The sequence below is a fragment of the Podarcis gaigeae genome, assembly GCF_964106915.1.
Source record: "Podarcis gaigeae genome assembly, chromosome: 9".
Lineage (NCBI taxonomy): Eukaryota > Metazoa > Chordata > Lepidosauria > Squamata > Lacertidae > Podarcis > Podarcis gaigeae.
The window spans coordinates 2,433,480-2,448,672 of NC_139685.1; the positions used below are offsets into that span (position 1 = coordinate 2,433,480).

General features: G+C 46.1%; 1 protein-coding gene across 1 annotated transcript in view; it reads left to right on the plus strand.

Moving 5' to 3' along the window:
* Positions 1 to 15,193, plus strand: part of TSPAN3 (tetraspanin 3) — a 939,276-nt gene that overhangs the window by 754,258 nt on the left and 169,825 nt on the right. The window lies entirely within an intron of this gene.

The following is a 15,193-nucleotide window of genomic DNA, read 5'->3' on the forward strand; positions in this document are numbered from 1 at the left end:
TCTCAAATTGCATCTTTTCATTTGCTTGTTTCTTGAACCTCCTCACACCTCCCTTTTTGTATTCTAATTTAATTCATTATTCCAGCAAATTCTTCCCATATTTCTCAATTTTAGTTTAAATAATTTATCTTAACAATCTATGTTATTTATTAATTCAGCATATCCTTTCCATTTTTTATTATATTCTTTTATTCAATTTGCCTTAATTTCTTTAACCTTATCTTACCTTAAAAACCTTAAAATTTCAAAATTTAAACCATGTTCATACATAACTCCTTAAATCTTTTCTACTAAAGCCAATTAGTTCCTTTCCAGCATATTCCCTGATATTTCATTAGTGTTACACTAATTCCAAAAATAAAAATAAATTTTTCTTGTTATAAACTTTTCCTCTAATTTTTATCCAACGTCCCTTCTTCCTGGTCTCGGGTTATGTCAGTCCTTTCTGACGATTACATCCAGTCCATCAATCTGGTGATCTTATGTCCGAGGCCCTTAAGTCTCTTCTATGCCCATTCTGCAGATTTTCTTGTTCTTGTTTGTGCTTACGCACTTCTTTGTCTTTTGTTGGTTTCTTTCGTAGTTTCTTCCCTTTCTCCTTGGGGAGTGGGTCTCTGGAGAATTCCAACCGGTGAGAATTTCTATTTTCCTTCGTCAGGCTAGCCCATTCCCCACAGTCCCACTCCCCGTCATCATCTTTGTAATCCAAAAAATAGTTATCCAGAAGATAGTTGTCAACCTGTTTCATAGTCCCACCAGAGTTAAGAGCTTCCTTGACTCCAAACACTTCCAGACACCCTCCAAGTTCGATCTTCCAATGCAGTGGCCTTTGCTTCTGCAAGACTTTGGATCTCTCCATTTGTGTTGTTTGAGGTGTAATCGCAGCCTCTTCCGTCTTCATCTGCCCTTGGACTTGCCCTCTCAAACCAGATTCCTGAATTGGTTGCTGTATAACTTCTTTATCCTTGTTTCCTGTTAAATCATATTCACTGGCTACAGCAGTCATCAAGTCCAACTTTTCATTCATCAAGTTCATTTTCTCATGCAACTGCTCCAGCAAAGCATTTGTCTTGCTAAGGGCAGACACCAAAACTTCCTTCCAACACATTTCTGTTCAAGGTCAAACGGCTGGTCCCACAATCTCAATCTCACAGTTGTAAGGTCTCCAAGTAAACTGCAACAACAAACTGACAGGCTCCCTCTAGGTGACACAATTTCTATTTGTATCCATCTTTAAAATGTATCCAACAAAGAAGATTACCTTCGGTTTTCAAATACTTTGTTTCTTTAAAATGCAGAAAGCAGCTGTCAGGGGCTCAGGAGCAGAGGCACAGGGAAGAGGGGAGATGGAGAGCGAGGGGGAGGAATCCGAGGGGAGCGTAGGAGGGGACAGTGGTCCGAGGGATTCCATGAGCCTCTCCAGCGAATTGGAAGATTCACAAAAGGGGGCGCCAGTGGCCAGGGGCAGGGGGTTCCCAAGGGGAACGCCCCAGCTGCAAGGGGGCAGCAGGGACTCCCAGAGCAGTAGTTGGAAATCAGGACCAGCTTCCCCACCAGAGCAGAGTGGGGGGGGGAAGAGTCCCAGGTATCGGGGCCAGTGCTTTCCCCACCAGGGAGAGGAGACGAGGCAGAGCTGACCACGCCTCCATCGGAGAGTCAGGCAACGGAGGGGAGGTCAGATCCAGCCAGTGTCACGGAAGAGGGAAGCAGTGATAGAAGCAGTGTAACGGTTAGGAGAAAGGTCACTGGGTTGGCGCGAGAAACAAGTTCAAATGTACAGGAGCGCGGGACAGCAGAGAATGAGGATTGGGAACCGGGTCCTAAAGCCCGCCGGAGGCAGGGGGAGGAGCTGAGCGACTCAGCGTCGGAGGAGTCCAGAAAGGGCAATGTCCCGGTGGGCAGGAGGACCCAGAGGAGGAGAGAACAGCGCAGAAGGTGGAACAAGGCTAGGATCTTAAACTGGTGCGGAAGGGTAGGTGATTCAGACGGGACTTCGCCGATCTAAGGTCTAAGACGTAGGGCTGCACGCTCTGGCGTTGAAATGGAAACTAAACTTCAATAAAGACTTTTGTACATTACATCAACCTGGCGTTGGTCCTCTGTGAGCTGGGACCTAGAGGCAGCTCTGACAGCAGCATTGAAGTTAATTTGTTTCTCTCTCTTTTTTTTTTACTATCTGTCAAAGTGCTCCACTTTCAATCAATGGACGTCTCAAACTATTTCTGTCCTGACACCCCGTCCCCAGGTTTGGGACGATGGAAACTTATATTCCTTTACTCTCTCTCTGCAGGCTTAGACGGTCAAAATCCCCCCCCCACCGCTTTTCTCCTGCTTCCAAGGGGGTTTTATTGGTTGTAGATGCAGGAAATTTCAATCTTTAAGTCAATTTTCCAGGCTATTAGCTTGCAAGATCTTTGCTTCAGTCTATTTACAAAAAGCGGAAGGCGGACTTCCTGTTTAAACCTTCCCGCTTCATTGCGTAATTCACAAATTTCACAGATTTCTTGATCCAATTTTCCGTTTTTACTCACGGGTACTTGATTTAGAGTCCAATTGTGATCAGGAAAAAGTAAGCGCTCTCCGGCGATGGCTGTGCGCCTTCTCTCCGTGGAAGTAGCAATCGGTTCGCGGGACCGCGCTGCTCAACCCACTTCACTCCGGAGCCCCGAAAAGGGGTTTCCTCGCGAGTAGGGGAGGTGCTCTTGGTGCTCTGCCGAACCCCACGTTCCCAGGCTTCTCCGCCTGGGATTTCTAGCGGGTCCCCACCTTCGCCGCGACGGGAAGACCCAATTTCCACGGAGCCCGTTTCTCCGGTTGCAGGAACTCCGCATTTTGCCGATGGCGCTAACCTTAACTTTAACCTTAACCCTAACCCTAACCCTAACCCTAACATTAAACTTAACCAAAAACCTAACCCTAGCCTGTAACTTAACCTAACCCTAACCCTAACCCTAACCCTCACCCTCACCCTCACCCTCACCCTAACCCTAACCCTAACCCTAACCCTAACCCTAACCCTAACCCTAGCCTGTAACCTAACCCTAACCCTAAACCTCACCATAACCCTATACTCTAACCTAACCTAACCTAAACCCAAACCCTAACCCTAACCTTAGCCCTAGGCCTAAGCCTAAGCCTAAGCCTAAGCCTAAACCTAACCCTAACCCTAACCCTAACCCTAACCCTAACCCTAACCCTAACCCTAAACTCAACCCCAACTGTAACCCTAAGCCGATCCATAACCCTTACCTTTACCATAACCTCAACCCTAACCCAATCTCTATCCCTGACCCTAAACTCAACACCAAGCCTGACCCTAACCCTAACCCTAACCCTAACCCTAAACCTAAACCTAAACCTAAACCTAAACCTAACCCTAACCCTAACCCTAACCCTAACCCTAACCCTAACCCTAATCCTCACCCTCACCCTCACCCTCACACCAACCCTAACCCTAACCCTGAGCCCATCCGTAACCCTTACCTTTACCATAACCTCAAGCCTCACCCTACCTCTATCCCTGACCCTGACCCTAAACTCAACCCCAAGCCTGACCCTAACCCTAACCCTAACCCTAACCCTAACCCTAACCCTAAGCCCAACCCTAACCCTAACCCTAACTCTAACCCTAACCCTAACTGTTAACCTTAACCGTTAACCTTAACCTTAATATTAACCTAAACCTAAACCTAAACCTAAACCTAAACCTAACCCTAACCCTAACCCTAACCCTAACCCTAACCCTAACCCTAACCCTAACCCTAACCCTAACCCTAACCCTCACCCTCACCCTCACCCCAACCCTAACCCTAACCCTAACCCTAAGCCCAACCCTAACCCTAACCCTAACCCCAACCCTAACCCTAACCCTAACCTTAATTCTTACGCTAGCCTGTCCTCTAACGCTAACCCTAACCTCTACCCTAACCCTAACCTCAAGCCTAGCCCTAACCCTAACCCTATTCCTATCCCTATCCCTATCCCTATCCCTAAACTTAACCTTAACCTTAACTTTAACCTTAACCTTAACCTTAACCTCAGACCTAACCCTAACCCTAACTGTAACCTTAACCTAAAACCTAACCCTAACCCAGCCTGTAACCTAACCCTAACCCTAACCCTATCCTTAGCCATAGCCCAAGCCCTAGCCCTAACCCTAACACTAACCCTCATCCTAACCCTAACATTAACCCAACCCTAACTGTAACCCGAACCACAATCTCAACCTCAACCTCAGCCTCACCCCTAGCCCTAGCCCTAGCCCTAACCCTAACCCTTACCTCAACCCTAACTCTAACACTAAGTCTAACCCTAACGCTAACCATAGGCTCAACCTTAACACTAACCGTAATCTCAACCCTAACCCTAACTCTAACGCTAAACTTTATGCCAGCCCTAACCCTAACTGTAACTTTAGCCCTAATACTCACACTAACCTTAACCCTAACCCTAAGCCTAAGATCAACCCAAACACTAACTGTAACCCCAACCCTAACCCTAACCATATCCCTAACCTCAACCCTAACTATATCCCTAACCCTAACTCTAACCCTAAACTCAGCACCAACCCTAACCCTAACCCAGGGTGCCCAAACTTTTTTCAAAGAGGGCCAAATTTGATGAATTGAACATACATGAGGGCTGACCAAAGTTGTTGTTTTTTAGGATTGAAGTTGTTGAGGTTTTTAAATAATTTTATCCCAAAGTTTTTGAGCTTTTTTAAGGATTTTACCCCAGGACATATACTGCCATGGGGGCCGGTTTAAATTGGCGGGTGGGCCGGATTCCAGTCCTTTTATTGTTGAGGTGGAAGTGGCCACCCAACACTCCATAGGGCTTGCTAATTTCATTAAAGACTTTCCTCCCATAGCCTGAGCACTGACTGGGGAATGGGGTCCTGGCCCTTGCTAAGAGAACCAGGCACCACAAACCTGTCTGTGTTATTAATCTATGAGATGTTGAGCACACACTAATCGCTGCAGATGTTCCACCTGCAGGGCTGGTATCTCAGAACAATGGTGTGCAGGTTGTGTGTGTGTGTTTGTTTGGAGGGGGGATTATGAGTTTGTAGTTTGCTGGAGAGAAAGGAAAGGAAGATGGAGAGAAGAGAGCTGTGTTTCTTGCAATAATTGGCTGAAAGTGGGTAAGGAAGGAGTTGTGCCATGTTTTTCCCCAGGATCTGCTGTAGGCAAGCCTGCTGTTTGCTTCCCTTAATGCTCCATTTGCATGTTTGTAAATAAAGCAAATATGATGAAGACACTGTAAGTCTCTGGTGCTCTCATCCAAAGAAAACGAAACACTTTAGTGCTGTCCCTGGAATTTCCCTTTGCTTAAGGAAACAGGGAGAACATAATAAGACAAAGAAAGCCAATGCTTTTATTACACCAAAGTAAATAAAGACAGTTTCAGGGTGCTACCACATTGTAACCTAACAATGGCTACTTAGATATCAGTCCCATTTAATTCAGTGCTAAGTGAGGTTAAAATTGCAACCACTCTCAGTACCTTGATTTCATATTTCTGTATAAATGTGTCATCCTAAATTGTCTTCAGGAAGGGGCAGTTTAGTTAGAAGTCAAGAGGGGAGGAGAAATGAATTTTAAAATGATGATTTTGGGTGGTCAATAGTTGACAGTCAAATGCAGATGGTTACCTCCACTTTGGCCAAGAGGGTAGGACTTTACCAAATGAGCACAGATAAAACCATTTTTTCCAAGTAAAAAGAACAACAATGACCAACAATGGCATTCCATCACTTTTTTAAAAAAAATCACAAGGTTAAGGTTAAGGTAGAGGTTAGGGTTAGGGTTAAGGTTAGGGTAGAGGTTAGGGTTAGGGTAGAAGTCGAGGTTTGGATTAGGGTAGTGTTAGGGTTGGGGTTAGGGTTAGGGTTAGGGTTAGGGTTAGGGTTAGGGTTAGGGTAGAAGTCGAGGTTTGGATTAGGGTAGGGTTAGGGTAGAAGTCGAGGTTTGGATTTGGGTAGGGTTAGGGTTAGGGTTTAGGTTAGCGTTAAGTTTGAGTTTAGAGTTAGGGGCTAGGGTTAGGGATAAGGTTAGGGTAGAGGTTAGGGTTAGGGTTAGGGTTAGGGTAGAAGTCGAGGTTTGGATTAGGGTAGGGTTAGGGTAGAAGTCGAGGTTTGGATTAGGGTAGGGTTAGGGTTAGGGTTTAGGTTAGCGTTAAGTTTGAGTTTAGAGTTAGGGGCTAGGGTTAGGGATAAGGTTAGGGTAGAGGTTAGGGTTAGGGTTAGGGTTAGGGTTAGGGTTAGGGTTAGGGTTAGGGTTAGGGTTAGGGTTAGGGTTAGGGTTAGGGTTAGTGTAAATGTCAAGGTTTGGGTTAGGGTTAGGGTTAGGGTTAGGGTTGAGGTTAGGGTTAGGGTTAGGGTTAGGGTTAGGCTTGAGGTTAGGGTTAGGGTTAGGGTAGAGGTCGAGGTTTGGATTAGGGTAGGGTTAGGGTTAGGGTTAGGGTTAGGGTTAGATTTGAGTTAGAGTTAGAGTTAGGGGCTAGGGCTAGGGTTAGGGTTAGGGTTAGGGTTAGGTTTAGGTTTAGGTTTAGGTTTAGGTTTAGGTTTAGGTTTAAGGTTAAGGTTAATGTTAAGGTTAAGATTAAGTTTAAGGTTAAGGAGCTGGGGCGCGGATGGCGCTGTGGGTAAAACCTCAGTGCCTAGGAGTTGCTGATCGTAAGGTCGGCGCTTCAAATCCCCGCGGCGGGGTGAGCTCCCGTTGCTCACTCCCAGCTCCTGCCCACCTAGCAGTTCGAAAGCACCCCTAAATGCAAGTAGATAAATAGGTACAGCTTTATAGTTTTATAGCGGGAAGGTAAACAGCGTTTCCGTGTGCGGCACTGGTGCTGGCGCGCCGGACAGCGCCGGCTCCCGACCTCTTGAGCAAGATGAGCGTGCAACCCTAGAGTCGGTCATGACTGGCCCGTACGAGGAGGGGTACCTTTACCTTAAGGTTAAGGTTAAGTTAGAGGTTAGGGTTAGGGTTAGCATTTAGGTTAGGGTTAGATTTGAGGTTAGAGAGGGACTAGGGTTAGGGTTAGGGTTAGGGTAGAGGTTAGGGTTAGGGTTAGGGTAGAGGTTAGGGTAAGGGTAGAAGTCGAGGTTTGGATTCGGGTTAGGGTTAGGGTTAGGGTTAGAGTTGAGGTTAGGGTTAGGGTTAGGGTTAGGGTTAGGGTTAGGGTTAGGGTTAGGTTTAGGGTCAGGCTTGTTTTTGAATTTAGGGTCAGGGATAGAGATAGGGTTAGGGTTGAGGTTATGGTAAAGGTAAGGGTTATGGATGGGCTTAGGGTTAGGGTTAGGTTTAGGGTAGTGTCAGGGGTTCAGAAGGAGAGACACAGGAGGGGGAGCAAATGGAGAGTGAGGAGGAGGAGTACGAGGGGGGCGCAGGCAGTGACAGTGGCCAGAGTTATTCCACAAGCCTCTCTAGCGAATCGGAGGACTCACAGAAGGGAGCGCCGGTGGCCAGAGCAAGGGAGATTCCAAGGGAGAAACCTCAAGAGGGAGGGGCCAGCGGGGAGTCTCTGAACAGCAGCTGGAGATCAGGGCCAGCGTCTCCACCAGAGCGCAGTGGGGAGGGGGAGTCCCAGGAGTCGGGACCAGTGTTTTCACCACCAGAGGGAGGAGAGGAGTCAGGTTTGGCAACACCCACATCAGGAAGCGGGGAAACGGTCAGAAGGAAAGTCACCGGCTGGGCGCGCGCGCCAAGTTCAAATGTACAGGAGCGCGGCACAGCGGGGAGCCCGGGAAGGGAGCCAGGTCCTAAAGCCCGCCGGAGGGAGGGGCAAGACTCAGGAGGCTCCGCGTCAGAGGAGTCCAGGAAGGAGGGAACCCCAGAGGGCAGAAGGACCCAACGCAGGAAAGAGCAGCGCAAGAGGTGGAGCCGGGCTAGAATCTTAAACTGGTGTGGGTGGAGCAGTGAGTCAGAGGGGACTTAGCCGGTCTAGCGTTAAGACGTGGGCCTGCGCGCCCAGAGCTTGGAAATGGAAACTAAACTTCAATAAAGACTTTTGTATATAATATCCACTGGGCGTTGGTCCTCTGTGAGCTGGGACCTAGCGGCAGTCCTGACAGGTAGGTTTAGGTTTAAGTTTATTGTTAGGTTTCAGGTTAGAGTTAGGGCTAGGGTTAGGGTTAGGGTTAGGTTTAGGTTTAAGGTTAAGTTTAAGGTTAAGGTTAAGGTTAAGGTTAAGGTAGAGGTTCGGGTTCGGGTTCGGCTTTCGGGTTAGGGTTAGGGTAGAAGTCGAGATTTGGATTATGGTAGGGTTACGGTTAGGGTTAGAGTTAGGGTCAGGTTTAAGGTTAAGGTTAAGGTTAAGGTTAAGGTTAGGGTTAGGGTTTGGGTTTGGGTTTGGGTTTGGGTTTGGGTTTGGGTTAGGGTAGAGGTTAGTGTTAGGATTAGGGTTGAGGTTGAGGTTAGGGTTAGGGTTTGGGCTAGGGCTAGGGCTAGGCTTGAGGTTAGGGTTAGGGTAGAGTTTAGGGTTAGCGTTAGGGTATAGGCTAGGGTTAGAATTAAGGTTAGGGTTAGGTTTGAGGTTAGGTTTAGGTTTAGGGTTAGGGTTAGGTTTGAGGTTAGAATTAGAGTTAGGGCTAGGGTTAGGGTTAGGGTTAGGTTTAGGGTTAAGGTTAAGGTTAAGTTTAAGGTTAAGGTTAAGGTTAAGGTAGAGGTTTGGGTTTGGGTTTGGGTTTAGGTTTGGGTTTGGGTTTTGGTTTGGGTTAGGGTAGAGGTCAAGGTTTGTATTAGCTTTAACTATACAGTCCTTTCTTGGCAAGGTGATGTCTCTGCTTTTTAAGATGCTGTCTAGGTTTCTCTTTGCTTTTGTCCCAAAAAGCAGGCGTCTTTTAATTTTGTGACTGCTGTCACCATCTGAGGTGATCATGCAGCCCAAGAAAGTAAAATCTCTCACTGCATCCATTTCTTCCCCTTCTTTCTATTTGCCAGGAGGTGATGGGACCAGTGGCCATGATCTTCGTTTTTCATTGCCAATAAGTAGTTTCAATGATAAGCCCTCACCAGTGATTGATTGCATGTGAGTGGAGTTTTCCTCCACTCGTGTTTGAGCCGTGTCCCAGCTTGTTTCCTTGTCCTAAAGTTCTGGAGTAAACCAATAGGGGTGGGCATTGATCTTTCAATTTGTAGTGGCATCCTGTGTGATACCAAAATGTGGTGCGCACACATCTATTCACTACTATGTCATAGTTGTGATGCCCAGCAGTGCCCCCACGCTCAGTGCCCAGAGCAGTTGGACCAGTTGTGCTGCCTTAAATCCATCTCTGATACCAAGGAGCCAAGCAGGCTCCACAAATTAGGAGAGGGCGCTTAGGGGCAATTGTGTTAACGACCCAAGCCATTCAAATGTTCCACAAGTCAGCCCGGGCTTTGACAGGAGTACCAGTCATAGCCGCGAAATCACCCAGAGCCAAGTCAAAAACCTTTGGACCCATCAGCCTCAGAGGACAGACGGTCTTCATAGGTCCCCCACCTCTGCTGAAGCGAAAAGATGCTGGAAGCTGCATCTCAACAGAAAGTGAGCTGACCATGACAAGGGACTGATGTCAATATCCCCCACTTTCAGATCACCCTCAGGGAGCTTCAGCTTAGAAAACTGGACATTTTTGCCTCTGGTACTTTTTACGATGCAGGCAGAAAACTAAAGAGAAAGAATGACAAAGCTGCAGAATGCATTTCAGTGGCCAGGAACAACTCCATACGCCTGGAATACATGATCTGTAATGAACAGCTTTCCCACTCCAGTCTTTAGTTAACAGGTTGATGACTTGTAGCAGTCTACCTTGTTGTAAGGATGACAAGATAATGTTTTGTGACATCATTCTGTGGCCTGATCACTGCACTGCCTGCAGAGTAAAACATGCAGTGGAAACAACTAGAACCTCAGAACAGTGGCAAGCGTTGCAAACTGCCATCTTCAGTCAGCAAACACTGGAGAATCTGTCTATTTTTATTTCTCTCTGTTTCTCATTTTTTGCTGTCTTAAATTCAGTTCTCCATATTTCCGGTGAGGGAACTGGGTATGTTTAGCCTGTTGAAGAGGAGATGTGATTTGGATAGCCAAATAAGTGAAGGCTTTGCTCAGGAGGGGAGGACCCAGACCCATGGATTCAAATCAATACGTAAAAGAGACTCTGACTAAGCATTAGGAAGAACTTTCTGATAGTAAGAGCTGTTCAACAGTGGAATGGACTCTTTCAGAAGGTGGTTGACTCCCCTTCCTTGGAGGTTTTTAAGCAGAGGTTGGATGGCCATCCATCAGGGATAATTTAGCCGTGATTTCTGTATTGCAGGAGTTGCACTAGATGACCCTGGGTGAACCTTCCAACTCTACTGTTCTATGATTCTATTATTTCCACATTGTTTTAACTTTTCCCCATGAAAATTAATCAGTGTTTTCCTGTGAATTTCTCCAAATAATCTGTTTCAGTTTGCCTAATCTTTCAGAAAGTGCAGTTAGGTAGATTCACCATTCAAACTGAACCAAATTTCTCCCCCATTTCTATGGCTGGTATGAAGGATTTGCCCAACAACCCATAAAATAAACCAGACAGAGCGAGTCTTGGTCTTGACCTATGCACTGCAGTCTCCCAGGTCTCTTTCTACTATATCCCAGGTGTGAGAGTACTTGGGCGACTGAGGGGTTTGCTTTCGGAGCTTTCAGCTTTCTGGATCTTTGGCAACTTCTTCCTGAAGCCCAAGAGGCATTTAATGGAGAAGACATCTTGCAGCTCAGCTGTGCATCCCTCATTCTCTTTGCAATTGGCAGCTGGCTCCTGCTTTGCCAGGAGACATGGAAAAGGCAGGGCTGATTTCTCACCCCCAGGCTGCACCTGGGTTTCTTTTCACTTGCTTTACCTGCTGTATGTGAGACACTGAATTCTTATGGTGGTTCCCTCCCCCCACCAGGCCTCATACTAGAGGGGGCTTCCAAGGAGCGTCTTGGATTTGGGAATCGCAGGCATATCTCTTGCCTGTCACTGTAGATGCTAATACATTCTGCCAAGCAAGCGCCACATTGTATTCTGCTGTCAGGGGGCACGGAAGGTGAGGAGAATAGCTCTAGGGGCCCAAATCCTGTTCCCTTCTGACTGCTGTCGCAGCCCTAAGCTATGATCAGATGGCAGATGGAGATGGTTCCTTTGGGGGAGAGAAGGGAGAAATGTGTCTTCCTCTTCATGCTTTCCCTAGAAGTCAGCACAAGGGTTTTGCCTGGCTGTTCCATGAGTCGCTGAAGATTTACCAAGTTGACAGGCCATTGCCTTGAGCGCAAGTTCTCTGAGGCGGAAGCCGCAGTATGTCTGATGAGGTTGTTCCCCGACAAACGGCAAGGCCTGTAGAGTCACCGAGCTAATTTGCTTCTGTCTTCATGGGACAGGAGAATCCACATCTTCCTGCAAAAGGGCAGCTGTTTGACAAAAGTTACAAAAATGAAATGCTTTCAGTTCTACAGTTCTCAAGGTGGCATCAAAACCCCACTTAGCCACAGTTATTTTTACTTATATACCCCCCCTTCATCATATGATAGATAGGTAGAGCAACCTTTCTGAATAAGGGAGTCACTCCATCTCCCTGATCAATTTGGCTGCCCTTTACTGAACCTTTTCCAGCTCTACAAAACCCTTTTTGAGGTGAGGTCCCCAGAATTGTACACAATATTCCAAATGTGGCTGCACCATAGATCTGTGATATATTTTTCTAATCCTGTTATACTTTTTTATTGTTAGTTGTCTTGAGGGTTTTGAAAAGATGAGATATAATAATTTAAAATGAAATAAAATAAAAGGAGATAGCAGGGATCAAACTTGGAAGCTTCTGCATGCAAGAGCTGAGCTGCAATTAAAAAAAACCTATATTATTGATAGTGTATGCCAAGTCAGAAAGGCAGGAAAAAACATGACCCCTTTTAAATTTCCAAATATTTAGCTTACCTAAGCCAAGATGTTCAGGGTTTTTAAAATACCTCTAATTTAGGATATTAGAGTACTGTATTATTTTCTCTTGCGCAGCCAAGCAATTAAATCTTGGATGCACTTCAGTTTCTGGACCTGAACTTGACTCATCCTGGTACTCATCCTGGTACAGCAGGATGAAAGAGGAAGCCGGAGAAGGGCGGAGCTTCAGCTTTGTCTGCAGAAGGGCCCAGGTTCAATCCTTAATGGTGATGGCACAAGGGGCAGCGGCCTGGTGGAGAGAGCATTCTGGCAGCTGGAGAGCCACCACTAAAAAGGCCTGTTCTTTGTGTCACCACCCTCCACACCTCCCTCGGATGCCACACATGAAAAGGGGGCTCAGGCAAGGAATGCAGGGTCCCGGTAGGGCCATGTGTAGAGGCCACTTCAGTGTTAACATGGCTGTTGATAAAAATTAACCAGTGGCGTCACCTTTCCTACATTCTGACTTGCAGAAGTAAATAGGTCTTTAGTTGCTTCCAGAACAAGAGCCGTGTGGGAGACAGCCTGCAAGGAGTTCCAGAGCCGCAGCATTCTGTGTGTTGCAAGTACAGGAGGAGGATATGGACCAAACCACATATTTTTAGGGCCATGCAATTCTGCCCCAACACATTGTTCCAGAAAGACAGGATTGACCCCGTGCTCTGGAGGAGATGAAAGAAGCTCCCTCCTCCCCCTGACCCACAACTCCAACATCTGTCCAACTGAGCCAGCCTCAACATGCCGGGAATGGGCTGGGCTCCAGGGCACCCTAAGCAGAATCTCCTGCCAAATCAGAAGCAGGCCGAAATCCAACCCGGAGGACCTCACCGGTGCCAAGAGCAGCTGTCCATCGCATAGGCAGGATTTGCAACAGAGGACTCTGCATTTCAGCATGTTTGGCAGAGATTCCTCCAGCTATTTTGAGATTAATAGTGCCACTGGTGGTTTTGTGTTTGTAAGGTTGAGGCTGTGATGCCGCTGCTTCTCCTTTGCTTCTCCTTCTCTTTCCTACCTTTTTAGGGAATAAGGAGAGGAGGGCTATTTGTGTTTCTCCCTGGAGTTTGGCATCCTACTTTATAGGAAGTAGGGTGGTTGGCTTGTGAATGAGAGCCACCGCAGTGTAACAGTGGGACTCTGCAAGCCTAGGAACGAGCTCTGAGGAGAACTCGGGTTCAAATCCACACTCAGCCATGAAGCTCAAAGGGTGACTCACCGCCTCTCAGGGTCACCGATCTCACTCCATGCTGAAGCGGCTGCTTGGACGAAAGGCAGCATGTCAATGTTATAAAAATGGCTTAAGGGTTGGGCGTGAAATGTGATCAAAGGATAAATTTGTATCTGCTGTGGCTTGTTTTTCCTGAAACACTGTGTTGATTTTATATACCTAACAGAAATGGGTTTTTAATAACACCCTCTGAACGTAGCTCTTCCAACAAATTCGGAAATTGAAGGGTCCACCAATTTCAGTACTACTTGTAGTAATTCATACGTCTGATCCAAAATCTTAGAACCACAGAAGTGTAGAGTTGGAAGGGACGACCACAGTCACCTCGTCCAACTCCCTGCAATGCAGGAATCTTTTGCCCAACGTGGCACTCGAAGCAACAGCCCTGAGATGGAGAGTCTCATGCTTCACCAGCTGAGCTAACCCAGAGCTATTATTCTGTCCCATCTTTGCATCAGTCTGCATGTCTGACCTCCAAATAGACGCTTCAACCCTGCAGTCTGGTGTTTGGGGAGCCAAGAATAGTATTGAGAGAAGTGTGCGATCTGAAGCATTCCTGCATCCTGATCCAGGTTATTTGTCCAGTGAGCGTCCATCAGGTAAGTTTGCCCAAACCAGGAAACCAAATCACCAAGGCCAGGGGCCTTGCTGGGATTGGGAGCCTTTCCATTTCCTATTTCCCCAATATTACGTTTGCCACTTTTCTGGGTCAATTTTGTTTTCTCTCAATTTCTCGTTTTTCCAGTTGTAAGTTCAATTTACCATATTTCCACATCAGCTTGCATATTTTACTTACAATGTCCTTGTGCAAATTCATCGGCATTTTAGTGCTACAATACACATTTTCTGCAATGCAAATTCACCCAAATTTTTAGGGGGGATTTTTTTTTTGTAATTTTCAGTAATAAAGGTACTTCTATACACAATTTCCCTTGGTACTGTATATGCATTTTAGTTGGAGAACTGCATTGTAAAATTCACCGAAGTGTAGATTTTGAAGGATGGCTATGTTTCAGTTCACAGGTTGTTTTAGAAAGTGTGTCTTATGTAAGTTTGCCTTTAAACATGAACTGAAATGAACTCCCACATCCATAAATATTTATGTTTCAACCCTAATCAAAAGTCTGAAAATGACCTTTAATGCCAAAAGGAAGTTGGAAATTTCAGCCGATTTGCAAAACTAGGTAGCCAAGTAGAGGTTTTAAAGGACACTTGGGAAAGAAGAAAAGTAAGAGTGATATGTGCCTTATTTTCCTTTGCTGGAAAGTCTATGGCAGGTAGAGAGTACTCATTCCCAAATGGAAGAATTACTGAGATGGGTGAAAAAGAGCCACAGACAACAAGTAAGGTTTTAACAGCAGACAAGGCCTCAGTGCTCTTGTGTACTAATCTGCATTGAGTAAAGGAGCTGGAAAATGCAGATTGAGTGCTTTGTCATCAAGGTGTTCTTGTTTTGCTGAGTTTCTGCTCTTTCCCATTTTCTTCTCTTATGCAAAAGTCCCACGAGTTTTCTTACTTTCTCCCTGACTGTTGAGATCACTGTACTCTCTTAGATGCCGGCTAAAACACATCCTTCTTTAGACAAGCCTACGCAGATGCTTTAAAGTTGAGGTAATTTTAATCTGTTTTAGTATTTTAACTTTTGTATGTTTTAAAGTAAGGTTGTGAATTTTGCTTGATTTTACTGTTTTATCTTTTGAGGGTTGGTTTTTTTTACTATCAAGTGAAGAAGGAGAAGGAGGAGGAGGAGAACAGAAATAGGAGTTTGAATTTGATATCCCACTTTATCACTCCCTTTAAGGAGTCTCAAAGCGGCTAACATTCTCCTTTCCCTTCCTCCCCCACAACAAACACTCTGTGAGGTGAGTGGGGCTGAGAGACTTCAGAGAAGTGTGACTGGCCCAAGGTCAGTCAGCTGCAGGCGGAGGAGCGGGGAAGCGAACCCGGTTCCCCAGATTACCGCTCCTAACCACTACATTCCACTGGTGTATAAATTTTATGAAATAAAGAAAGAAATAGCTCTTTCT